Below are 24,825 nucleotides of genomic sequence, written 5' to 3'. Positions count from 1 at the left end.
TCTGTACACTTCACATACAAGCTTGTCAGTTGCAGATTAAAGTAAAGTGATGCAACAAAAACTTACAGCATCTGCTATTCCCAGGTGCTAACAGATAGTTTTTTTAATTAATCACTGCATTTCACATCCTAGCATGTCATCTTGACAATAAATTAAAGTGATTCAAGAGAAGCTTACAGCATCTCGTAGTCCAAGGTGCTAACAGATAGTTTTTGATGAATCACTGCACTTCACATTCAGGCATGTGAGTTGGAGAGTAAATGAAAGTGATGCAAAAAAAACTTACAGCATCGGCTATTCCCAGGTGCTAACAGATAGTTTTTTTTATTAATCACTGCACTTCACATTTGAGCATGTCAGCTTGAAAGTAAATTAAAGTGATGCAAAAAAAGCTTACATCACCTGGTATTCCTAGGTAGGGTCCCACCTCAGTACTATCCAGGCCCAAACTTGTTTAGCTTCCAAGGTCAGATGAGATTGGGCGTTCTCAAGCTGGTGTGGCCGTAAGCCTTAAACACTTACTCAAATTGCTTAATCATAGCAAATATGATCAAAGACCAATCTGACAATTTTTTTTATTAATCCCTGCACTTGACATTCTAGAATGTTATCTTGAATGTAATTTAAATGATGCAATAAAAGCTTACAACATCTGGTATACAAAGGCACTAACAGACAGTTTTTTGATGAATCACTGCACTTCACATTCAGGCATGTGAGTTGGAGAGTAAATGAAAGTGATCCAAAAAAAACGTACAGCATCTGCTATTCCCAGGTGCTAACCGATAGTTTGAGTTAATTATTCACTGCACTTCAAATTTGAACATGATAGCTTGAACATAAATTAAAGGGATGCAATACAATCTTACAGCACCTGCTATTCCCTGGTACTAAAATATTTCTATTTAATCTGTACACTTCACATAAAAGCTTGTCAGTTGCAGATTAAAGTAAAGTGATGCAACAAAAACTTACAGCATTTGCTATTCCCAGGTGCTAACAGATAGTTTTTTTAATTAATCACTGCACTTCACATCCTAGCATGTCATCTTGAAAGTAAATTAAAGTGATGCAAGAGAAGCTTACCGCATCTCGTAGTCCAAGGTGCTAACAGACAGTTTTTGATGAATCACTGCACTTCACATTCAGGCATGTGAGTTGGAGAGTAAATGAAAGTGATGCAAAAAAAACTTACAGCATCGGCTATTCCCAGGTGCTAACAGATAGTTTTTTTTATTAATCACTGCACTTCACATTTGAGCATGTCAGCTTGAAAGTAAATTAAAGTGATGCAAGAAAAGCTTAAAGCACCTGGTATTCCTAGGTAGGGTCCCACCTCAGTACTATCCAGGCCCAAATTTGCTTAGCTTCCAAGGTCAGATGAGATTGGGCGTTCTCAAGCTGGTGTGGCCGTAAGCCTTAAACACTTACTCAAATTGCCTAATCATAGCAAATATGATCAAAGACCAATCTGACAATTTTTTTTATTAATCCCTGCACTTGACATTCTAGAATGTTATCTTGAATGTAAATTAAATGATGCAATAAAAGCTTACAACATCTGGTATACGGAGGCACTAACAGACAGTTTTTTGATGAATCACTGCACTTCACATTCAGGCATGTGAGTTGGAGAGTAAATGAAAGTGATGCAAAAAAACGTACAGCATCTGCTATTCCCAGGTGCTAACAGATAGTTTGAGTTAATTATTCACTGCACTTCAAATTTGAACATGATAGCTTGAACATAAATTAAAGGGATGCAATACAATCTTACAGCACCTGCTATTCCCTGGTACTAAAATATTTCTATTTAATCTGTACACTTCACATACAAGCTTGTCAGTTGCAGATTAAAGTAAAGTGATGCAACAAAAACTTACAGCATCTGCTATTCCCAGGTGCTAACAGATAGTTTTTTTAATTAATCACTGCATTTCACATCCTAGCATGTCATCTTGACAGTAAATTGAAGTGATTCAAGAGAAGCTTACAGCATCTCGTAGTCCAAGGTGCTAACAGATAGTTTTTGATGAATCACTGCACTTCACATTCAGGCATGTGAGTTGGAGAGTAAATGAAAGTGATGCAAAAAAAACTTACAGCATCGGCTATTCCCAGGTGCTAACAGATAGTTTTTTTTATTAATCACTGCACTTCACATTTGAGCATGTCAGCTTGAAAGTAAATTAAAGTGATGCAAGAAAAGCTTACAGCACCTGGTATTCCTAGGTAGGGTCCCACCTCAGTACTATCCAGGCCCAAACTTGCTTAGCTTCCAAGGTCAGAGGAGGTTGGGCGTTCTCAAGCTGGTGTGGCCATAAGCCTTAAACACTTACTCAAATTGCCTAATCATAGCAAATATGATCAAAGACCAATCTGACAATTTTTTTTATTAATCCCTGCACTTGACATTCTAGAATGGTATCTTGAATGTAAATTAAATGATGCAATAAAAGCTTACAACATCTGGTATACGGAGGCACTAACAGACAGTTTTTTGATGAATCACTGCACTTCACATTCAGGCATGTGAGTTGGAGAGTAAATGAAAGTGATGCAAAAAAAACTTACAGCATCGGCTATTCCCAGGTGCTAACAGATAGTTTTTTTTATTAATCACTGCACTTCACATTTGAGCATGTCAGCTTGAAAGTAAATTAAAGTGATGCAAAAAAAGCTTACATCACCTGGTATTCCTAGGTAGGGTCCCACCTCAGTACTATCCAGGCCCAAACTTGTTTAGCTTCCAAGGTCAGATGAGATTGGGCGTTCTCAAGCTGGTGTGGCCGTAAGCCTTAAACACTTACTCAAATTGCTTAATCATAGCAAATATGATCAAAGACCAATCTGACAATTTTTTTTATTAATCCCTGCACTTGACATTCTAGAATGTTATCTTGAATGTAATTTAAATGATGCAATAAAAGCTTACAACATCTGGTATACGGAGGCACTAACAGACAGTTTTTTGATGAATCACTGCACTTCACATTCAGGCATGTGAGTTGGAGAGTAAATGAAAGTGATCCAAAAAAAACGTACAGCATCTGCTATTCCCAGGTGCTAACCGATAGTTTGAGTTAATTATTCACTGCACTTCAAATTTGAACATGATAGCTTGAACATAAATTAAAGGGATGCAATACAATCTTACAGCACCTGCTATTCCCTGGTACTAAAATATTTCTATTTAATCTGTACACTTCACATAAAAGCTTGTCAGTTGCAGATTAAAGTAAAGTGATGCAACAAAAACTTACAGCATTTGCTATTCCCAGGTGCTAACAGATAGTTTTTTTAATTAATCACTGCACTTCACATCCTAGCATGTCATCTTGAAAGTAAATTAAAGTGATGCAAGAGAAGCTTACCGCATCTCGTAGTCCAAGGTGCTAACAGACAGTTTTTGATGAATCACTGCACTTCACATTCAGGCATGTGAGTTGGAGAGTAAATGAAAGTGATGCAAAAAAAACTTACAGCATCGGCTATTCCCAGGTGCTAACAGATAGTTTGAGTTAATTATTCACTGCACTTCAAATTTGAACATGATAGCTTGAACATAAATTAAAGGGATGCAATACAATCTTACAGCACCTGCTATTCCCTGGTACTAAAATATTTCTATTTAATCTGTACACTTCACATACAATCTTGTCAGTTGCAGATTAAAGTAAAGTGATGCAACAAAAACTTACAGCATCTGCTATTCCCAGGTGCTAACAGATAGTTTTTTTAATTAATCACTGCATTTCACATCCTAGCATGTCATCTTGACAGTAAATTAAAGTGATTCAAGAGAAGCTTACAGCATCTCGTAGTCCAAGGTGCTAACAGATAGTTTTTGATGAATCACTGCACTTCACATTCAGGCATGTGAGTTGGAGAGTAAATGAAAGTGATGCAAAAAAAACTTATAGCATCTGCTATTCCCAGGTGCTAACAGATAGTTTTTTTTATTAATCACTGCACTTCACATTTGAGCATGTCAGCTTGAAAGTAAATTAAAGTGATGCAAGAAAAGCTTACAGCACCTGGTATTCCTAAGTAGGGTCCCACCTCAGTACTATCCAGGCCCAAACCTGCTTAGCTTCCAAGGTCAGATGAGATTGGGCGTTCTCAAGCTGGTGTGGCCGTAAGCCTTAAACACTTACTCAAATTGCCTAATCATAGCAAATATGATCAAAGACCAATCTGACAATTTTTTTTATTAATCCCTGCACTTGACATTCTAGAATGTTATCTTGAATGTAAATTAAATGATGCAATAAAAGCTTACAACATCTGGTATACGGAGGCACTAACAGACAGTTTTTTGATGAATCACTGCACTTCACATTCAGGCATGTGAGTTGGAGAGTAATTGAAAGTGATGCAAAAAAAACTTACAGCATCGGCTATTCCCAGGTGCTAACAGATAGTTTGAGTTAATTATTCACTGCACTTCAAATTTGAACATGATAGCTTGAACATACATTAAAGGGATGCAATACAATCTTACAGCACCTGCTATTCCCTGGTACTAAAATATTTCTATTTAATCTGTACACTTCACATACAAGCTTGTCAGTTGCAGATTAAAGTAAAGTGATGCAACAAAAACTTACAGCATCTGCTATTCCCAGGTGCTAACAGATAGTTTTTTTAATTAATCACTGCATTTCACATCCTAGCATGTCATCTTGACAATAAATTAAAGTGATTCAAGAGAAGCTTACAGCATCTCGTAGTCCAAGGTGCTAACAGATAGTTTTTGATGAATCACTGCACTTCACATTCAGGCATGTGAGTTGGAGAGTAAATGAAAGTGATGCAAAAAAAACTTACAGCATCGGCTATTCCCAGGTGCTAACAGATAGTTTTTTTTATTAATCACTGCACTTCACATTTGAGCATGTCAGCTTGAAAGTAAATTAAAGTGATGCAAGAAAAGCTTACAGCACCTGGTATTCCTAGGTAGGGTCCCACCTCAGTACTATCCAGGCCCAAACTTGCTTAGCTTCCAAGGTCAGATGAGGTTGGGCATTCTCAAGCTGGTGTGGCCATAAGCCTTAAACACTTACTCAAATTGCCTAATCATAGCAAATATGATCAAAGACCAATCTGACAATTTTTTTTATTAATCCCTGCACTTGACATTCTAGAATGTTATCTTGAATGTAAATTAAATGATGCAATAAAAGCTTACAACATCTGGTATACGGAGGCACTAACAGACAGTTTTTTGATGAATCACTGCACTTCACATTCAGGCATGTGAGTTGGAGAGTAAATGAAAGTGATGCAAAAAAAACTTACAGCATCGGCTATTCCCAGGTGCTAACAGATAGTTTTTTTATTAATCACTGCACTTCACATTTGAGCATGTCAGCTTGAAAGTAAATTAAAGTGATGCAAGAAAAGCTTACATCACCTGGTATTCCTAGGTATGGTCCCACCTCAGTACTATACAGGGCCAAACTTGCTTAGTTTCCAAGGTCAGATGAGATTGGGCGTTCTCAAGATGGTGTGGCCGTAAGCCTTAAACACTTACTCAAATTGCCTAATCATAGCAAATATGATCAAAGACCAATCTGACAATTTTTTTTATTAATCCCTGCACTTGACATTCTAGAATGGTATCTTGAATGTAAATTAAATGATGCAATAAAAGCTTACAACATCTGGTATACGGAGGCACTAACAGACAGTTTTTTGATGAATCACTGCACTTCACATTCAGGCATGTGAGTTGGAGAGTAAATGAAAGTGATGCAAAAAAAACTTACAGCATCGGCTATTCCCAGGTGCTAACAGATAGTTTTTTTTATTAATCACTGCACTTCACATTTGAGCATGTCAGCTTGAAAGTAAATTAAAGTGATGCAAAAAAAGCTTACATCACCTGGTATTCCTAGGTAGGGTCCCACCTCAGTACTATCCAGGCCCAAACTTGTTTAGCTTCCAAGGTCAGATGAGATTGGGCGTTCTCAAGCTGGTGTGGCCGTAAGCCTTAAACACTTACTCAAATTGCTTAATCATAGCAAATATGATCAAAGACCAATCTGACAATTTTTTTTTATTAATCCCTGCACTTGACATTCTAGAATGTTATCTTGAATGTAATTTAAATGATGCAATAAAAGCTTACAACATCTGGTATACAAAGGCACTAACAGACAGTTTTTTGATGAATCACTGCACTTCACATTCAGGCATGTGAGTTGGAGAGTAAATGAAAGTGATCCAAAAAAAACATACAGCATCTGCTATTCCCAGGTGCTAACCGATAGTTTGAGTTAATTATTCACTGCACTTCAAATTTGAACATGATAGCTTGAACATAAATTAAAGGGATGCAATACAATCTTACAGCACCTGCTATTCCCTGGTACTAAAATATTTCTATTTAATCTGTACACTTCACATAAAAGCTTGTCAGTTGCAGATTAAAGTAAAGTGATGCAACAAAAACTTACAGCATTTGCTATTCCCAGGTGCTAACAGATAGTTTTTTTAATTAATCACTGCACTTCACATCCTAGCATGTCATCTTGAAAGTAAATTAAAGTGATGCAAGAGAAGCTTACCGCATCTCGTAGTCCAAGGTGCTAACAGACAGTTTTTGATGAATCACTGCACTTCACATTCAGGCATGTGAGTTGGAGAGTAAATGAAAGTGATGCAAAAAAAACTTACAGCATCGGCTATTCCCAGGTGCTAACAGATAGTTTTTTTTATTAATCACTGCACTTCACATTTGAGCATGTCAGCTTGAAAGTAAATTAAAGTGATGCAAGAAAAGCTTAAAGCACCTGGTATTCCTAGGTAGGGTCCCACCTCAGTACTATCCAGGCCCAAACTTGCTTAGCTTCCAAGGTCAGATGAGATTGGGCGTTCTCAAGCTGGTGTGGCCGTAAGCCTTAAACACTTACTCAAATTGCCTAATCATAGCAAATATGATCAAAGACCAATCTGACAATTTTTTTTATTAATCCCTGCACTTGACATTCTAGAATGTTATCTTGAATGTAAATTAAATGATGCAATAAAAGCTTACAACATCTGGTATACGGAGGCACTAACAGACAGTTTTTTGATGAATCACTGCACTTCACATTCAGGCATGTGAGTTGGAGAGTAAATGAAAGTGATGCAAAAAAAACGTACAGCATCTGCTATTCCCAGGTGCTAACAGATAGTTTGAGTTAATTATTCACTGCACTTCAAATTTGAACATGATAGCTTGAACATAAATTAAAGGGATGCAATACAATCTTACAGCACCTGCTATTCCCTGGTACTAAAATATTTCTATTTAATCTGTACACTTCACATACAAGCTTGTCAGTTGCAGATTAAAGTAAAGTGATGCAACAAAAACTTACAGCATCTGCTATTCCCAGGTGCTAACAGATAGTTTTTTTAATTAATCACTGCATTTCACATCCTAGCATGTCATCTTGACAGTAAATTAAAGTGATTCAAGAGAAGCTTACAGCATCTCGTAGTCCAAGGTGCTAACAGATAGTTTTTGATGAATCACTGCACTTCACATTCAGGCATGTGAGTTGGAGAGTAAATGAAAGTGATGCAAAAAAAACTTACAGCATCGGCTATTCCCAGGTGCTAACAGATAGTTTGAGTTAATTATTCACTGCACTTCAAATTTGAACATGATAGCTTGAACATAAATTAAAGGGATGCAATACAATCTTACAGCACCTGCTATTCCCTGGTACTAAAATATTTCTATTTAATCTGTACACTTCACATACAAGCTTGTCAGTTGCAGATTAAAGTAAAGTGATGCAACAAAAACTTACAGCATCTGCTATTCCCAGGTGCTAACAGATAGTTTTTTTAATTAATCACTGCATTTCACATCCTAGCATGTCATCTTGACAGTAAATTAAAGTGATTCAAGAGAAGCTTACAGCATCTCGTAGTCCAAGGTGCTAACAGATAGTTTTTGATGAATCACTGCACTTCACATTCAGGCATGTGAGTTGGAGAGTAAATGAAAGTGATGCAAAAAAAACTTACAACATCGGCTATTCCCAGGTGCTAACAGATAGTTTTTTTTATTAATCACTGCACTTCACATTTGAGCATTACAGCTTGAAAGTAAATTAAAGTGATGCAAGAAAAGCTTAAAGCACCTGGTATTCCTAGGTAGGGTCCCACCTCAGTACTATCCAGGCCCAAACTTGTTTAGCTTCCAAGGTCAGATGAGATTGGGCGTTCTCAAGCTGGTGTGGCCGTAAGCCTTAAACACTTACTCAAATTGCCTAATCATAGCAAATATGATCAAAGACCAATCTGACAATTTTTTTTATTAATCCCTGCACTTGACATTCTAGAATGTTATCTTGAATGTAAATTAAATGATGCAATAAAAGCTTACAACATCTGGTATACGGAGGCACTAACAGACAGTTTTTTGATGAATCACTGCACTTCACATTCAGGCATGTGAGTTGGAGAGTAAATGAAAGTGATGCAAAAAAAACATACAGCATCTGCTATTCCCAGGTGCTAACAGATAGTTTGAGTTAATTATTCACTGCACTTCAAATTTGAACATGATAGCTTGAACATAAATTAAAGGGATGCAATACAATCTTACAGCACCTGCTATTCCCTGGTACTAAAATATTTCTATTTAATCTGTACACTTCACATACAAGCTTGTCAGTTGCAGATTAAAGTAAAGTGATGCAACAAAAACTTACAGCATCTGCTATTCCCAGGTGCTAACAGATAGTTTTTTTAATTAATCACTGCATTTCACATCCTAGCATGTCATCTTGACAGTAAATTAAAGTGATTCAAGAGAAGCTTACAGCATCTCGTAGTCCAAGGTGCTAACAGATAGTTTTTGATGAATCACTGCACTTCACATTCAGGCATGTGAGTTGGAGAGTAAATGAAAGTGATGCAAAAAAAACTTACAGCATCGGCTATTCCCAGGTGCTAACAGATAGTTTGAGTTAATTATTCACTGCACTTCAAATTTGAACATGATAGCTTGAACATAAATTAAAGGGATGCAATACAATCTTACAGCACCTGCTATTCCCTGGTACTAAAATATTTCTATTTAATCTGTACACTTCACATAAAAGCTTGTCAGTTGCAGATTAAAGTAAAGTGATGCAACAAAAACTTACAGCATTTGCTATTCCCAGGTGCTAACAGATAGTTTTTTTAATTAATCACTGCACTTCACATCCTAGCATGTCATCTTGAAAGTAAATTAAAGTGATGCAAGAGAAGCTTACCGCATCTCGTAGTCCAAGGTGCTAACAGACAGTTTTTGATGAATCACTGCACTTCACATTCAGGCATGTGAGTTGGAGAGTAAATGAAAGTGATGCAAAAAAAACTTACAGCATCGGCTATTCCCAGGTGCTAACAGATAGTTTTTTTTATTAATCACTGCACTTCACATTTGAGCATGTCAGCTTGAAAGTAAATTAAAGTGATGCAAGAAAAGCTTAAAGCACCTGGTATTCCTAGGTAGGGTCCCACCTCAGTACTATCCAGGCCCAAACTTGCTTAGCTTCCAAGGTCAGATGAGATTGGGCGTTCTCAAGCTGGTGTGGCCGTAAGCCTTAAACACTTACTCAAATTGCCTAATCATAGCAAATATGATCAAAGACCAATCTGACAATTTTTTTTATTAATCCCTGCACTTGACATTCTAGAATGTTATCTTGAATGTAAATTAAATGATGCAATAAAAGCTTACAACATCTGGTATACGGAGGCACTAACAGACAGTTTTTTGATGAATCACTGCACTTCACATTCAGGCATGTGAGTTGGAGAGTAAATGAAAGTGATGCAAAAAAAACGTACAGCATCTGCTATTCCCAGGTGCTAACAGATAGTTTGAGTTAATTATTCACTGCACTTCAAATTTGAACATGATAGCTTGAACATAAATTAAAGGGATGCAATACAATCTTACAGCACCTGCTATTCCCTGGTACTAAAATATTTCTATTTAATCTGTACACTTCACATACAAGCTTGTCAGTTGCAGATTAAAGTAAAGTGATGCAACAAAAACTTACAGCATCTGCTATTCCCAGGTGCTAACAGATAGTTTTTTTAATTAATCACTGCATTTCACATCCTAGCATGTCATCTTGACAGTAAATTAAAGTGATTCAAGAGAAGCTTACAGCATCTCGTAGTCCAAGGTGCTAACAGATAGTTTTTGATGAATCACTGCACTTCACATTCAGGCATGTGAGTTGGAGAGTAAATGAAAGTGATGCAAAAAAAACTTACAGCATCGGCTATTCCCAGGTGCTAACAGATAGTTTGAGTTAATTATTCACTGCACTTCAAATTTGAACATGATAGCTTGAACATAAATTAAAGGGATGCAATACAATCTTACAGCACCTGCTATTCCCTGGTACTAAAATATTTCTATTTAATCTGTACACTTCACATACAAGCTTGTCAGTTGCAGATTAAAGTAAAGTGATGCAACAAAAACTTACAGCATCTGCTATTCCCAGGTGCTAACAGATAGTTTTTTTAATTAATCACTGCATTTCACATCCTAGCATGTCATCTTGACAGTAAATTAAAGTGATTCAAGAGAAGCTTACAGCATCTCGTAGTCCAAGGTGCTAACAGATAGTTTTTGATGAATCACTGCACTTCACATTCAGGCATGTGAGTTGGAGAGTAAATGAAAGTGATGCAAAAAAAACTTACAACATCGGCTATTCCCAGGTGCTAACAGATAGTTTTTTTTATTAATCACTGCACTTCACATTTGAGCATTACAGCTTGAAAGTAAATTAAAGTGATGCAAGAAAAGCTTAAAGCACCTGGTATTCCTAGGTAGGGTCCCACCTCAGTACTATCCAGGCCCAAACTTGTTTAGCTTCCAAGGTCAGATGAGATTGGGCGTTCTCAAGCTGGTGTGGCCGTAAGCCTTAAACACTTACTCAAATTGCCTAATCATAGCAAATATGATCAAAGACCAATCTGACAATTTTTTTTATTAATCCCTGCACTTGACATTCTAGAATGTTATCTTGAATGTAAATTAAATGATGCAATAAAAGCTTACAACATCTGGTATACGGAGGCACTAACAGACAGTTTTTTGATGAATCACTGCACTTCACATTCAGGCATGTGAGTTGGAGAGTAAATGAAAGTGATGCAAAAAAAACGTACAGCATCTGCTATTCCCAGGTGCTAACAGATAGTTTGAGTTAATTATTCACTGCACTTCAAATTTGAACATGATAGCTTGAACATAAATTAAAGGGATGCAATACAATCTTACAGCACCTGCTATTCCCTGGTACTAAAATATTTCTATTTAATCTGTACACTTCACATACAAGCTTGTCAGTTGCAGATTAAAGTAAAGTGATGCAACAAAAACTTACAGCATCTGCTATTCCCAGGTGCTAACAGATAGTTTTTTTAATTAATCACTGCATTTCACATCCTAGCATGTCATCTTGACAGTAAATTAAAGTGATTCAAGAGAAGCTTACAGCATCTCGTAGTCCAAGGTGCTAACAGATAGTTTTTGATGAATCACTGCACTTCACATTCAGGCATGTGAGTTGGAGAGTAAATGAAAGTGATGCAAAAAAAACTTACAGCATCGGCTATTCCCAGGTGCTAACAGATAGTTTGAGTTAATTATTCACTGCACTTCAAATTTGAACATGATAGCTTGAACATAAATTAAAGGGATGCAATACAATCTTACAGCACCTGCTATTCCCTGGTACTAAAATATTTCTATTTAATCTGTACACTTCACATACAATCTTGTCAGTTGCAGATTAAAGTAAAGTGATGCAACAAAAACTTACAGCATCTGCTATTCCCAGGTGCTAACAGATAGTTTTTTTAATTAATCACTGCATTTCACATCCTAGCATGTCATCTTGACAGTAAATTAAAGTGATTCAAGAGAAGCTTACAGCATCTCGTAGTCCAAGGTGCTAACAGATAGTTTTTGATGAATCACTGCACTTCACATTCAGGCATGTGAGTTGGAGAGTAAATGAAAGTGATGCAAAAAAAACTTATAGCATCTGCTATTCCCAGGTGCTAACAGATAGTTTTTTTTATTAATCACTGCACTTCACATTTGAGCATGTCAGCTTGAAAGTAAATTAAAGTGATGCAAGAAAAGCTTACAGCACCTGGTATTCCTAAGTAGGGTCCCACCTCAGTACTATCCAGGCCCAAACCTGCTTAGCTTCCAAGGTCAGATGAGATTGGGCGTTCTCAAGCTGGTGTGGCCGTAAGCCTTAAACACTTACTCAAATTGCCTAATCATAGCAAATATGATCAAAGACCAATCTGACAATTTTTTTTATTAATCCCTGCACTTGACATTCTAGAATGTTATCTTGAATGTAAATTAAATGATGCAATAAAAGCTTACAACATCTGGTATACGGAGGCACTAACAGACAGTTTTTTGATGAATCACTGCACTTCACATTCAGGCATGTGAGTTGGAGAGTAAATGAAAGTGATGCAAAAAAAATGTACAGCATCTGCTATTCCCAGGTGCTATCAGATAGTTTGAGTTAATTATTCACTGCACTTCAAATTTGAACATGATAGCTTGAACATACATTAAAGGGATGCAATACAATCTTACAGCACCTGCTATTCCCTGGTACTAAAATATTTCTATTTAATCTGTACACTTCACATACAAGCTTGTCAGTTGCAGATTAAAGTAAAGTGATGCAACAAAAACTTACAGCATCTGCTATTCCCAGGTGCTAACAGATAGTTTTTTTAATTAATCACTGCATTTCACATCCTAGCATGTCATCTTGACAATAAATTAAAGTGATTCAAGAGAAGCTTACAGCATCTCGTAGTCCAAGGTGCTAACAGATAGTTTTTGATGAATCACTGCACTTCACATTCAGGCATGTGAGTTGGAGAGTAAATGAAAGTGATGCAAAAAAAACTTACAGCATCGGCTATTCCCAGGTGCTAACAGATAGTTTTTTTTATTAATCACTGCACTTCACATTTGAGCATGTCAGCTTGAAAGTAAATTAAAGTGATGCAAGAAAAGCTTACAGCACCTGGTATTCCTAGGTAGGGTCCCACCTCAGTACTATCCAGGCCCAAACTTGCTTAGCTTCCAAGGTCAGATGAGGTTGGGCGTTCTCAAGCTGGTGTGGCCATAAGCCTTAAACACTTACTCAAATTGCCTAATCATAGCAAATATGATCAAAGACCAATCTGACAATTTTTTTTATTAATCCCTGCACTTGACATTCTAGAATGTTATCTTGAATGTAAATTAAATGATGCAATAAAAGCTTACAACATCTGGTATACGGAGGCACTAACAGACAGTTTTTTGATGAATCACTGCACTTCACATTCAGGCATGTGAGTTGGAGAGTAAATGAAAGTGATCCAAAAAAAACATACAGCATCTGCTATTCCCAGGTGCTAACCGATAGTTTGAGTTAATTATTCACTGCACTTCAAATTTGAACATGATAGCTTGAACATAAATTAAAGGGATGCAATACAATCTTACAGCACCTGCTATTCCCTGGTACTAAAATATTTCTATTTAATCTGTACACTTCACATAAAAGCTTGTCAGTTGCAGATTAAAGTAAAGTGATGCAACAAAAACTTACAGCATTTGCTATTCCCAGGTGCTAACAGATAGTTTTTTTAATTAATCACTGCACTTCACATCCTAGCATGTCATCTTGAAAGTAAATTAAAGTGATGCAAGAGAAGCTTACCGCATCTCGTAGTCCAAGGTGCTAACAGACAGTTTTTGATGAATCACTGCACTTCACATTCAGGCATGTGAGTTGGAGAATAAATGAAAGTGATGCAAAAAAAACTTACAGCATCGGCTATTCCCAGGTGCTAACAGATAGTTTTTTTTATTAATCACTGCACTTCACATTTGAGCATGTCAGCTTGAAAGTAAATTAAAGTGATGCAAGAAAAGCTTAAAGCACCTGGTATTCCTAGGTAGGGTCCCACCTCAGTACTATCCAGGCCCAAACTTGCTTAGCTTCCAAAGTCAGATGAGATTGGGCGTTCTCAAGCTGGTGTGGCCGTAAGCCTTAAACACTTACTCAAATTGCCTAATCATAGCAAATATGATCAAAGACCAATCTGACAATTTTTTTTATTAATCCCTGCACTTGACATTCTAGAATGTTATCTTGAATGTAAATTAAATGATGCAATAAAAGCTTACAACATCTGGTATACGGAGGCACTAACAGACAGTTTTTTGATGAATCACTGCACTTCACATTCAGGCATGTGAGTTGGAGAGTAAATGAAAGTGATGCAAAAAAAACGTACAGCATCTGCTATTCCCAGGTGCTAACAGATAGTTTGAGTTAATTATTCACTGCACTTCAAATTTGAACATGATAGCTTGAACATAAATTAAAGGGACACAATACAATCTTACAGCACCTGCTATTCCCTGGTACTAAAATATTTCTATTTAATCTGTACACTTCACATACAAGCTTGTCAGTTGCAGATTAAAGTAAAGTGATGCAACAAAAACTTACAGCATCTGCTATTCCCAGGTGCTAACAGATAGTTTTTTTAATTAATCACTGCATTTCACATCCTAGCATGTCATCTTGACAGTAAATTAAAGTGATTCAAGAGAAGCTTACAGCATCTCGTAGTCCAAGGTGCTAACAGATAGTTTTTGATGAATCACTGCACTTCACATTCAGGCATGTGAGTTGGAGAGTAAATGAAAGTGATGCAAAAAAAACTTACAGCATCGGCTATTCCCAGGTGCTAACAGATAGTTTGAGTTAATTATTCACTGCACTTCAAATTTGAACATGATAGCTTGAACATAAATTAAAGGGATGCAATACAATCTTACAGCACCTGCTATTCCCTGGTACTAAAATATTTCTATTTAATCTGTACACTTCACATACAATCTTGTCAGTTGCAGATTAAAGTAAAGTGATGCAACAAAAACTTACAGCATCTGCTATTCCCAGGTGCTAACAGATAGTTTTTTTAATTAATCACTGCATTTCACATCCTAGCATGTCATCTTGACAGTAAATTAAAGTGATTCAAGAGAAGCTTACAGCATCTCGTAGTCCAAGGTGCTAACAGATAGTTTTTGATGAATCACTGCACTTCACATTCAGGCATGTGAGTTGGAGAGTAAATGAAAGTGATGCAAAAAAAACTTATAGCATCTGCTATTCCCAGGTGCTAACAGATAGTTTTTTTTATTAATCACTGCACTTCACATTTGAGCATGTCAGCTTGAAAGTAAATTAAAGTGATGCAAGAAAAGCTTACAGCACCTGGTATTCCTAGGTAGGGTCCCACCTCAGTACTATCCAGGCCCAAACTTGCTTAGCTTCCAAGGTCAGATGAGATTGGGCGTTCTCAAGCTGGTGTGGCCGTAAGCCTTAAACACTTACTCAAATTGCCTAATCATAGCAAATATGATCAAAGACCAATCTGACAATTTTTTTTATTAATCCCTGCACTTGACATTCTAGAATGTTATCTTGAATGTAAATTAAATGATGCAATAAAAGCTTACAACATCTGGTATACGGAGGCACTAACAGACAGTTTTTTGATGAATCACTGCACTTCACATTCAGGCATGTGAGTTGGAGAGTAATTGAAAGTGATGCAAAAAAAACTTACAGCATCGGCTATTCCCAGGTGCTAACAGATAGTTTTTTTTTATTAATCACTGCACTTCACATTTGAGCATGTCAGCTTGAAAGTAAATTAAAGTGATGCAAGAAAAGCTTACAGCACCTGGTATTCCTAGGTAGAGCCCCACCTCAGTACTATCCAGGCCCAAACTTGCTTAGCTTCCAAGGTAAGATGAGATTGGGCGTTCTCAAGCTGGTGTGGCCGTAAGCCTTAAGCACTTACTCAAATTGCCTAATCATAGCAAATATGATCAAAGACCAATCTGACAATTTTTTTTATTAATCCCTGCACTTGACATTCTAGAATGTTATCTTGAATGTAAATTAAATGATGCAATAAAAGCTTACAACATCTGGTATACGGAGGCACTAACAGACAGTTTTTTGATGAATCACTGCACTTCACATTCAGGCATGTGAGTTGGAGAGTAATTGAAAGTGATGCAAAAAAAACTTACAGCATCGGCTATTCCCAGGTGCTAACAGATAGTTTTTTTTTATTAATCACTGCACTTCACATTTGAGCATGTCAGCTTGAAAGTAAATTAAAGTGATGCAAGAAAAGCTTACAGCACCTGGTATTCCTAGGTAGAGCCCCACCTCAGTACTATCCAGGCCCAAACTTGCTTAGCTTCCAAGGTAAGATGAGATTGGGCGTTCTCAAGCTGGTGTGGCCGTAAGCCTTAAGCACTTACTCAAATTGCCTAATCATAGCAAATATGATCAAAGACCAATCTGACAATTTTTTTTATTAATCCCTGCACTTGACATTCTAGAATGTTATCTTGAATGTAAATTAAATGATGCAATAAAAGCTTACAACATCTGGTATACGGAGGCACTAACAGACAGTTTTTTGATGAATCACTGCACTTCACAATCAGGCATGTGAGTTGGAGAGTAAATGAAAGTGATGCAAAAAAAATGTACAGCATCTGCTATTCCCAGGTGCTATCAGATAGTTTGAGTTAATTATTCACTGCACTTCAAATTTGAACATGATAGCTTGAACATACATTAAAGGGATGCAATACAATCTTACAGCACCTGCTATTCCCTGGTACTAAAATATTTCTATTTAATCTGTACACTTCACATACAAGCTTGTCAGTTGCAGATTAAAGTAAAGTGATGCAACAAAAACTTACAGCATCTGCTATTCCCAGGTGCTAACAGATAGTTTTTTTAATTAATCACTGCATTTCACATCCTAGCATGTCATCTTGACAATAAATTAAAGTGATTCAAGAGAAGCTTACAGCATCTCGTAGTCCAAGGTGCTAACAGATAGTTTTTGATGAATCACTGCACTTCACATTCAGGCATGTGAGTTGGAGAGTAAATGAAAGTGATGCAAAAAAAACTTACAGCATCGGCTATTCCCAGGTGCTAACAGATAGTTTTTTTTATTAATCACTGCACTTCACATTTGAGCATGTCAGCTTGAAAGTAAATTAAAGTGATGCAAGAAAAGCTTACAGCACCTGGTATTCCTAGGTAGGGTCCCACCTCAGTACTATCCAGGCCCAAACTTGCTTAGCTTCCAAGGTCAGATGAGGTTGGGCGTTCTCAAGCTGGTGTGGCCATAAGCCTTAAACACTTACTCAAATTGCCTAATCATAGCAAATATGATCAAAGACCAATCTGACAATTTTTTTTATTAATCCCTGCACTTGACATTCTAGAATGTTATCTTGAATGTAAATTAAATGATGCAATAAAAGCTTACAACATCTGGTATACGGAGGCACTAACAGACAGTTTTTTGATGAATCACTGCACTTCACATTCAGGCATGTGAGTTGGAGAGTAAATGAAAGTGATTCAAAAAAAACTTACAGCATCTGCTATTCCCAGGTGCTAACAGATAGTTTGAGTTAATTATTCACTGCACTTCAAATTTGAACATGATAGCTTGAACATAAATTAAAGGGATGCAATACAATCTTACAGCACCTGCTATTCCCTGGTACTAAAATATTTCTATTTAATCTGTACACTTCACATACAAGCTTGTCAGTTGCAGATTAAAGTAAAGTGATGCAACAAAAACTTACAGCATCTGCTATTCCCAGGTGCTAACAGATAGTTTTTTTAATTAATCACTGCATTTCACATCCTAGCATGTCATCTTGACAGTAAATTAAAGTGATTCAAGAGAAGCTTACAGCATCTCGTAGTCCAAGGTGCTAACAGATAGTTTTTGATGAATCACTGCACTTCACATTCAGGCATGTGAGTTGGAGAGTAAATGAAAGTGATGCAAAAAAAACTTACAGCATCGGCTATTCCCAGGTGCTAACAGATAGTTTGAGTTAATTATTCACTGCACTTCAAATTTGAACATGATAGCTTGAACATAAATTAAAGGGATGCAATACAATCTTACAGCACCTGCTATTCCCTGGTACTAAAATATTTCTATTTAATCTGTACACTTCACATACAATCTTGTCAGTTGCAGATTAAAGTAAAGTGATGCAACAAAAACTTACAGCATCTGCTATTCCCAGGTGCTAACAGATAGTTTTTTTAATTAATCACTGCATTTCACATCCTAGCATGTCATCTTGACAGTAAATTAAAGTGATTCAAGAGAAGCTTACAGCATCTCGTAGTCCAAGGTGCTAACAGATAGTTTTTGATGAATCACTGCACTTCACATTCAGGCATGTGAGTTGGAGAGTAAATGAAAGTGATGCAAAAAAAACTTACAGCATCGGCTATTCCCAGGTGCTAACAGATAGTTTGAGTTAATTATTCACTGCACTTCAAATTTGAACATGATAGCTTGAACATAAATTAAAGGGATGCAATACAATCTTACAGCACCTGCTATTCCCTGGTACTAAAATATTTCTATTTAATCTGTACACTTCACATACAATCTTGTCAGTTGCAGATTAAAGTAAAGTGATGCAACAAAAATTTACAGCATCTGCTATTCCCAGGTGCTAACAGATAGTTTTTTTAATTAATCACTGCATTTCACATCCTAGCATGTCATCTTGACAGTAAATTAAAGTGATTCAAGAGAAGCTTACAGCATCTCGTAGTCCAAGGTGCTAACAGATAGTTTTTGATGAATCACTGCACTTCACATTCAGGCATGTGAGTTGGAGAGTAAATGATAGTGATGCAAAAAAAACTTATAGCATCTGCTATTGCCAGGTGCTAACAGATAGTTTTTTTTATTAATCACTGCACTTCACATTTGAGCATGTCAGCTTGAAAGTAAATTAAAGTGATGCAAGAAAAGCTTACAGCACCTGGTATTCCTAAGTAGGGTCCCACCTCAGTACTATCCAGGCCCAAACCTGCTTAGCTTCCAAGGTCAGATGAGATTGGGCGTTCTCAAGCTGGTGTGGCCGTAAGCCTTAAACACTTACTCAAATTGCCTAATCATAGCAAATATGATCAAAGACCAATCTGACAATTTTTTTTATTAATCCCTGCACTTGACATTCTAGAATGTTATCTTGAATGTAAATTAAATGATGCAATAAAAGCTTACAACATCTGGTATACGGAGGCACTAACAGACAGTTTTTTGATGAATCACTGCACTTCACATTCAGGCATGTGAGTTGGAGAGTAATTGAAAGTGATGCAAAAAAAACTTACAGCATCGGCTATTCCCAGGTGCTAACAGATAGTTTTTTTTTATTAATCACTGCACTTCACATTTGAGCATGTCAGCTTGAAAGTAAATTAAAGTGATGCAAGAAAAGCTTACAGCACCTGGTATTCCTAGGTAGAGCCCCACCTCAGTACTATCCAGGCCCAAACTTGCTTAGCTTCCAAGGTAAGATGAGATTGGGCGTTCTCAAGCTGGTGTGGTCGTAAGCCTTAAGCACTTACTCAAATTGCCTAATCATAGCAAATATGATCAAAGACCAATCTGACAATTTTTTTTATTAATCCCTGCACTTGACATTCTAGAATGTTATCTTGAATGTAAATTAAATGATGCAATAAAAGCTTACAACATCTGGTATACGGAGGCACTAACAGACAGTTTTTTGATGAATCACTGCACTTCACATTCAGGCATGTGAGTTGGAGAGTAATTGAAAGTGATGCAAAAAAAACTTACAGCATCGGCTATTCCCAGGTGCTAACAGATAGTTTTTTTTTATTAATCACTGCACTTCACATTTGAGCATGTCAGCTTGAAAGTAAATTAAAGTGATGCAAGAAAAGCTTACAGCACCTGGTATTCCTAGGTAGAGCCCCACCTCAGTACTATCCAGGCCCAAACTTGCTTAGCTTCCAAGGTAAGATGAGATTGGGCGTTCTCAAGCTGGTGTGGCCGTAAGCCTTAAGCACTTACTCAAATTGCCTAATCATAGCAAATATGATCAAAGACCAATCTGACAATTTTTTTTATTAATCCCTGCACTTGACATTCTAGAATGTTATCTTGAATGTAAATTAAATGATGCAATAAAAGCTTACAACATCTGGTATACGGAGGCACTAACAGACAGTTTTTTGATGAATCACTGCACTTCACATTCAGGCATGTGAGTTGGAGAGTAAATGAAAGTGATGCAAAAAAAATGTACAGCATCTGCTATTCCCAGGTGCTATCAGATAGTTTGAGTTAATTATTCACTGCACTTCAAATTTGAACATGATAGCTTGAACATACATTAAAGGGATGCAATACAATCTTACAGCACCTGCTATTCCCTGGTACTAAAATATTTCTATTTAATCTGTACACTTCACATACAAGCTTGTCAGTTGCAGATTAAAGTAAAGTGATGCAACAAAAACTTACAGCATCGGCTATTCCCAGGTGCTAACAGATAGTTTTTTTTATTAATCACTGCACTTCACATTTGAGCATGTCAGCTTGAAAGTAAATTAAAGTGATGCAAGAAAAGCTTACAGCACCTGGTATTCCTAAGTAGGGTCCCACCTCAGTACTATCCAGGCCCAAACCTGCTTAGCTTCCAAGGTCAGATGAGATTGGGCGTTCTCAAGCTGGTGTGGCCGTAAGCCTTAAACACTTACTCAAATTGCCTAATCATAGCAAATATGATCAAAGACCAATCTGACAATTTTTTTTATTAATCCCTGCACTTGACATTCTAGAATGTTATCTTGAATGTAAATTAAATGATGCAATAAAAGCTTACAACATCTGGTATACGGAGGCACTAACAGACAGTTTTTTGATGAATCACTGCACTTCACATTCAGGCATGTGAGTTGGAGAGTAATTGAAAGTGATGCAAAAAAAACTTACAGCATCGGCTATTCCCAGGTGCTAACAGATAGTTTTTTTTTATTAATCACTGCACTTCACATTTGAGCATGTCAGCTTGAAAGTAAATTAAAGTGATGCAAGAAAAGCTTACAGCACCTGGTATTCCTAGGTAGAGCCCCACCTCAGTACTATCCAGGCCCAAACTTGCTTAGCTTCCAAGGTAAGATGAGATTGGGCGTTCTCAAGCTGGTGTGGTCGTAAGCCTTAAGCACTTACTCAAATTGCCTAATCATAGCAAATATGATCAAAGACCAATCTGACAATTTTTTTTATTAATCCCTGCACTTGACATTCTAGAATGTTATCTTGAATGTAAATTAAATGATGCAATAAAAGCTTACAACATCTGGTATACGGAGGCACTAACAGACAGTTTTTTGATGAATCACTGCACTTCACATTCAGGCATGTGAGTTGGAGAGTAATTGAAAGTGATGCAAAAAAAACTTACAGCATCGGCTATTCCCAGGTGCTAACAGATAGTTTTTTTTTATTAATCACTGCACTTCACATTTGAGCATGTCAGCTTGAAAGTAAATTAAAGTGATGCAAGAAAAGCTTACAGCACCTGGTATTCCTAGGTAGAGCCCCACCTCAGTACTATCCAGGCCCAAACTTGCTTAGCTTCCAAGGTAAGATGAGATTGGGCGTTCTCAAGCTGGTGTGGCCGTAAGCCTTAAGCACTTACTCAAATTGCCTAATCATAGCAAATATGATCAAAGACCAATCTGACAATTTTTTTTATTAATCCCTGCACTTGACATTCTAGAATGTTATCTTGAATGTAAATTAAATGATGCAATAAAAGCTTACAACATCTGGTATACGGAGGCACTAACAGACAGTTTTTTGATGAATCACTGCACTTCACATTCAGGCATGTGAGTTGGAGAGTAAATGAAAGTGATGCAAAAAAAATGTACAGCATCTGCTATTCCCAGGTGCTATCAGATAGTTTGAGTTAATTATTCACTGCACTTCAAATTTGAACATGATAGCTTGAACATACATTAAAGGGATGCAATACAATCTTACAGCACCTGCTATTCCCTGGTACTAAAATATTTCTATTTAATCTGTACACTTCACATACAAGCTTGTCAGTTGCAGATTAAAGTAAAGTGATGCAACAAAAACTTACAGCATCGGCTATTCCCAGGTGCTAACAGATAGTTTTTTTTATTAATCACTGCACTTCACATTTGAGCATGTCAGCTTGAAAGTAAATTAAAGTGATGCAAGAAAAGCTTACAGCACCTGGTATTCCTAGGTAGGGTCCCACCTCAGTACTATCCAGGCCCAAACTTGCTTAGCTTCCAAGGTCAGATGAGGTTGGGCGTTCTCAAGCTGGTGTGGCCATAAGCCTTAAACACTTACTCAAATTGCCTAATCATAGCAAATATGATCAAAGACCAATCTGACAATTTTTTTTATTAATCCCTGCACTTGACATTCTAGAATGTTATCTTGAATGTAAATTAAATGATGCAATAAAAGCTTACAACATCTGGTATACGGAGGCACTAACAGACAGTTTTTTGATGAATCACTGCACTTTACATTCAGGCATGTGAGTTGGAGAGTAAATGAAAGTGATGCAAAAAAAACTTACAGCATCGGCTATTCCCAGGTGCTAACAGATAGTTTTTTTTACTAATCACTGCACTTCACATTTGAGCATGTCAGCTTGAAAGTAAATTAAAGTGATGCAAGAAAAGCTTACAGCACCTGGTATTCCTAGGTAGGGTCCCACCTCAGTACTATCCAGGCCCAAACTTGCTTAGCTTCCAAGGTCAGATGAGATTGGGCGTTCTCAAGCTGGTGTGGCCGTAAACCTTATACGCTTACTCAAATTGCCTAATCATAGCAAATATGATCAAAGACCAATCTGACAATTTTTTTTATTAATCCCTGCACTTGACATTCTAGACTGTTATCTTGAATGTAAATTAAATGATGCAATAAAAGCTTACAACATCTGGTATACGGAGGCACTAACAGACAGTTTTTTGATGAATCACTGCACTTCACATTCAGGCATGTGAGTTGGAGAGTAAATGAAAGTGATGCAAAAAAAACTTACAGCATCTGCTATTCCGAGGTGCTAACAGATAGTTTGAGTTAATTATTCACTGCACTTCAAATTTGAACATGATAGCTTGAACATAAATTAAAGGGATGCAATACAATCTTACAGCACCTGCTATTCCCTGGTACTAAAATATTTCTATTTAATCTGTACACTTCACATACAAGCTTGTCAGTTGCAGATTAAATTTAAGTGATTCAACAAAAACTTACAGCATCTGCTATTCCCAGGTGCCAACAGATAGTTTTTTTAATTAATCACTGCATTTCACATCCTAGCATGTCATCTTGACAGTAAATTAAAGTGATGCAAGAGAAGCTTACAGCATCTCGTAGTCCAAGGTGCTAACAGATAGTTTTTTGATGAATCACTGCACTTCATATTCAGGCATGTGAGTTGGAGAGTAAATGAAAGTGATGCAAAAAAAACTTACAGCATCGGCTATTCCCAGGTGCTAACAGATGGTTTTTTTTATTAATCACTGCACTTCACATTTGAGCATGTTAGCTTGAAAGTAAATTAAAGTGATGCAAGAAAGGCTTACAGCACCTGGTATTCCTAGGTAGGGTCCCACCTCAGTACTATCCAGGACCAAACTTGCTTAGCTTCCAAGGTCAGATGAGATTGGGCATTCTCAAGCTGGTGTGGCCGTAAGCCTTAAACACTTACTCAAATTGCCTAATCATAGCAAATATGATCAAAGACCAATCTGACAATTTTTTTTATTAATCCCTGCACTTGACATTCTAGAATGTTATCTTGAATGTAATTAAATGATGCAATAAAAGCTTACAATACGGAGCTGGTATACGGAGGCACTAATTATTCACTGCACTTCAAATTTGAACATGATAGCTTGAACATAAATTAAAGGGATGGAATACAGTCTTACAGCACCTGCTATTCCCTGGTACTAAAAGATTTCTATTTAATCTGTACACTTCACATACAAGCTTGTCAGTTGCAGATTAGAGTAAAGTGATGCAACAAAAACTTACAGCATCTGCTATTCCCAGGTGCTAACAGATAGTTTTTTTAATTAATCACTGCACTTCACATCCTAGCATGTCATCTTGAAAGTAAATTAAAGTGATGCAAGAGAAGCTTAACAGCATCTCGTAGTCCAAGGTGCTAACAGATAGATTTTTGATGAATAACTGCACTTCACATTCAGGCATGTGAGTTGGAGAGTAAATGAAAGTGATGCAAAAAAAACTTACAGCATCGGCTATTCCCAGGTGCTAACAGATAGTTTTTTTTTATTAATCACTGCACTTCACATTTGAGCATGTCAGCTTGAAAGTAAATTAAAGTGATGCAAGAAGAGCTTACAGCACCTGGTATTCCTAGGTAGAGTCCCACCTCAGTACTATCCAGGCCCAAACTTGCTTAGCTTCCAAGGTCAGATGAGATTGGACGTTCTCAAGCTGGTGTGGCCGTAAGCCTTAAACACTTACTCAAATTGCCTAATCATAGCAAATATGATCAAAGACCAATCTGACAATTTTTTTTATTAATCCCTGCACTTGACATTCTAGAATGTTATCTTGAATGTAAATTAAATGATGCAATAAAAGCTTACAACATCTGGTATACGGAGGCACTAACAGACAGTTTTTTGATGAATCACTGCACTTCACATTCAGGCATGTGAGTTGGAGAGTAAATGAAAGTGATGCAAAAAAAACTTACAGCATCTGCTATTCCCAGGTGCTAACAGATAGTTTGAGTTAATTATT

The 24,825-nt window shown here is 36.9% G+C and overlaps 1 non-coding gene and 28 pseudogenes across 1 annotated transcript; all 29 read right to left on the bottom strand.

The window, feature by feature from the left end:
• Window positions 1–390: 390 nt before the first annotated feature.
• LOC145649534 (5S ribosomal RNA) lies at window positions 391–509 on the bottom strand (annotated as a pseudogene).
• A 790-nt stretch (window positions 510–1,299) lies between these two features.
• On the bottom strand, window positions 1,300–1,418 carry LOC145650409 (5S ribosomal RNA; annotated as a pseudogene).
• Window positions 1,419–2,207: 789 nt separating this feature from the next.
• LOC145650281 (5S ribosomal RNA) lies at window positions 2,208–2,326 on the bottom strand (annotated as a pseudogene).
• A 352-nt stretch (window positions 2,327–2,678) lies between these two features.
• On the bottom strand, window positions 2,679–2,797 carry LOC145649533 (5S ribosomal RNA; annotated as a pseudogene).
• Window positions 2,798–4,025: 1,228 nt separating this feature from the next.
• LOC145647450 (5S ribosomal RNA) lies at window positions 4,026–4,144 on the bottom strand (annotated as a pseudogene).
• A 790-nt stretch (window positions 4,145–4,934) lies between these two features.
• On the bottom strand, window positions 4,935–5,053 carry LOC145649886 (5S ribosomal RNA; annotated as a pseudogene).
• A 351-nt stretch (window positions 5,054–5,404) lies between these two features.
• On the bottom strand, window positions 5,405–5,523 carry LOC145646043 (5S ribosomal RNA; annotated as a pseudogene).
• A 352-nt stretch (window positions 5,524–5,875) lies between these two features.
• Window positions 5,876–5,994, bottom strand: LOC145649532 (5S ribosomal RNA; annotated as a pseudogene).
• Window positions 5,995–6,785: 791 nt separating this feature from the next.
• On the bottom strand, window positions 6,786–6,904 carry LOC145649132 (5S ribosomal RNA; annotated as a pseudogene).
• Window positions 6,905–8,132: 1,228 nt separating this feature from the next.
• LOC145649750 (5S ribosomal RNA) lies at window positions 8,133–8,251 on the bottom strand (annotated as a pseudogene).
• Window positions 8,252–9,479: 1,228 nt separating this feature from the next.
• Window positions 9,480–9,598, bottom strand: LOC145649131 (5S ribosomal RNA; annotated as a pseudogene).
• Window positions 9,599–10,826: 1,228 nt separating this feature from the next.
• On the bottom strand, window positions 10,827–10,945 carry LOC145649748 (5S ribosomal RNA; annotated as a pseudogene).
• A 1,228-nt stretch (window positions 10,946–12,173) lies between these two features.
• On the bottom strand, window positions 12,174–12,292 carry LOC145647449 (5S ribosomal RNA; annotated as a pseudogene).
• A 790-nt stretch (window positions 12,293–13,082) lies between these two features.
• LOC145649110 (5S ribosomal RNA) lies at window positions 13,083–13,201 on the bottom strand (annotated as a pseudogene).
• A 790-nt stretch (window positions 13,202–13,991) lies between these two features.
• Window positions 13,992–14,110, bottom strand: LOC145650323 (5S ribosomal RNA; annotated as a pseudogene).
• A 1,228-nt stretch (window positions 14,111–15,338) lies between these two features.
• On the bottom strand, window positions 15,339–15,457 carry LOC145649234 (5S ribosomal RNA). The gene has a single exon (XR_014116562.1). It is a non-coding gene; the product is annotated as a 5S ribosomal RNA (ribosomal RNA).
• Window positions 15,458–15,810: 353 nt separating this feature from the next.
• LOC145649830 (5S ribosomal RNA) lies at window positions 15,811–15,929 on the bottom strand (annotated as a pseudogene).
• A 353-nt stretch (window positions 15,930–16,282) lies between these two features.
• On the bottom strand, window positions 16,283–16,401 carry LOC145649829 (5S ribosomal RNA; annotated as a pseudogene).
• A 790-nt stretch (window positions 16,402–17,191) lies between these two features.
• On the bottom strand, window positions 17,192–17,310 carry LOC145649109 (5S ribosomal RNA; annotated as a pseudogene).
• A 1,666-nt stretch (window positions 17,311–18,976) lies between these two features.
• On the bottom strand, window positions 18,977–19,095 carry LOC145647448 (5S ribosomal RNA; annotated as a pseudogene).
• Window positions 19,096–19,448: 353 nt separating this feature from the next.
• LOC145650827 (5S ribosomal RNA) lies at window positions 19,449–19,567 on the bottom strand (annotated as a pseudogene).
• A 353-nt stretch (window positions 19,568–19,920) lies between these two features.
• On the bottom strand, window positions 19,921–20,039 carry LOC145649828 (5S ribosomal RNA; annotated as a pseudogene).
• Window positions 20,040–20,609: 570 nt separating this feature from the next.
• On the bottom strand, window positions 20,610–20,728 carry LOC145647447 (5S ribosomal RNA; annotated as a pseudogene).
• A 353-nt stretch (window positions 20,729–21,081) lies between these two features.
• Window positions 21,082–21,200, bottom strand: LOC145650826 (5S ribosomal RNA; annotated as a pseudogene).
• A 353-nt stretch (window positions 21,201–21,553) lies between these two features.
• Window positions 21,554–21,672, bottom strand: LOC145649826 (5S ribosomal RNA; annotated as a pseudogene).
• A 570-nt stretch (window positions 21,673–22,242) lies between these two features.
• Window positions 22,243–22,361, bottom strand: LOC145649108 (5S ribosomal RNA; annotated as a pseudogene).
• Window positions 22,362–22,713: 352 nt separating this feature from the next.
• LOC145647102 (5S ribosomal RNA) lies at window positions 22,714–22,832 on the bottom strand (annotated as a pseudogene).
• Window positions 22,833–23,623: 791 nt separating this feature from the next.
• On the bottom strand, window positions 23,624–23,742 carry LOC145649070 (5S ribosomal RNA; annotated as a pseudogene).
• A 669-nt stretch (window positions 23,743–24,411) lies between these two features.
• On the bottom strand, window positions 24,412–24,530 carry LOC145647865 (5S ribosomal RNA; annotated as a pseudogene).
• Between the last annotated feature and the right edge of the window lie 295 nt (window positions 24,531–24,825).

This window comes from Electrophorus electricus, chromosome 13 (assembly GCF_041902795.1).
Source record: "Electrophorus electricus isolate QZ-2024a chromosome 13, ASM4190279v1, whole genome shotgun sequence".
Classification (NCBI taxonomy): Eukaryota; Metazoa; Chordata; class Actinopteri; order Gymnotiformes; family Gymnotidae; genus Electrophorus; species Electrophorus electricus.
This window is presented reverse-complemented; position numbering and strand designations above follow the sequence as displayed.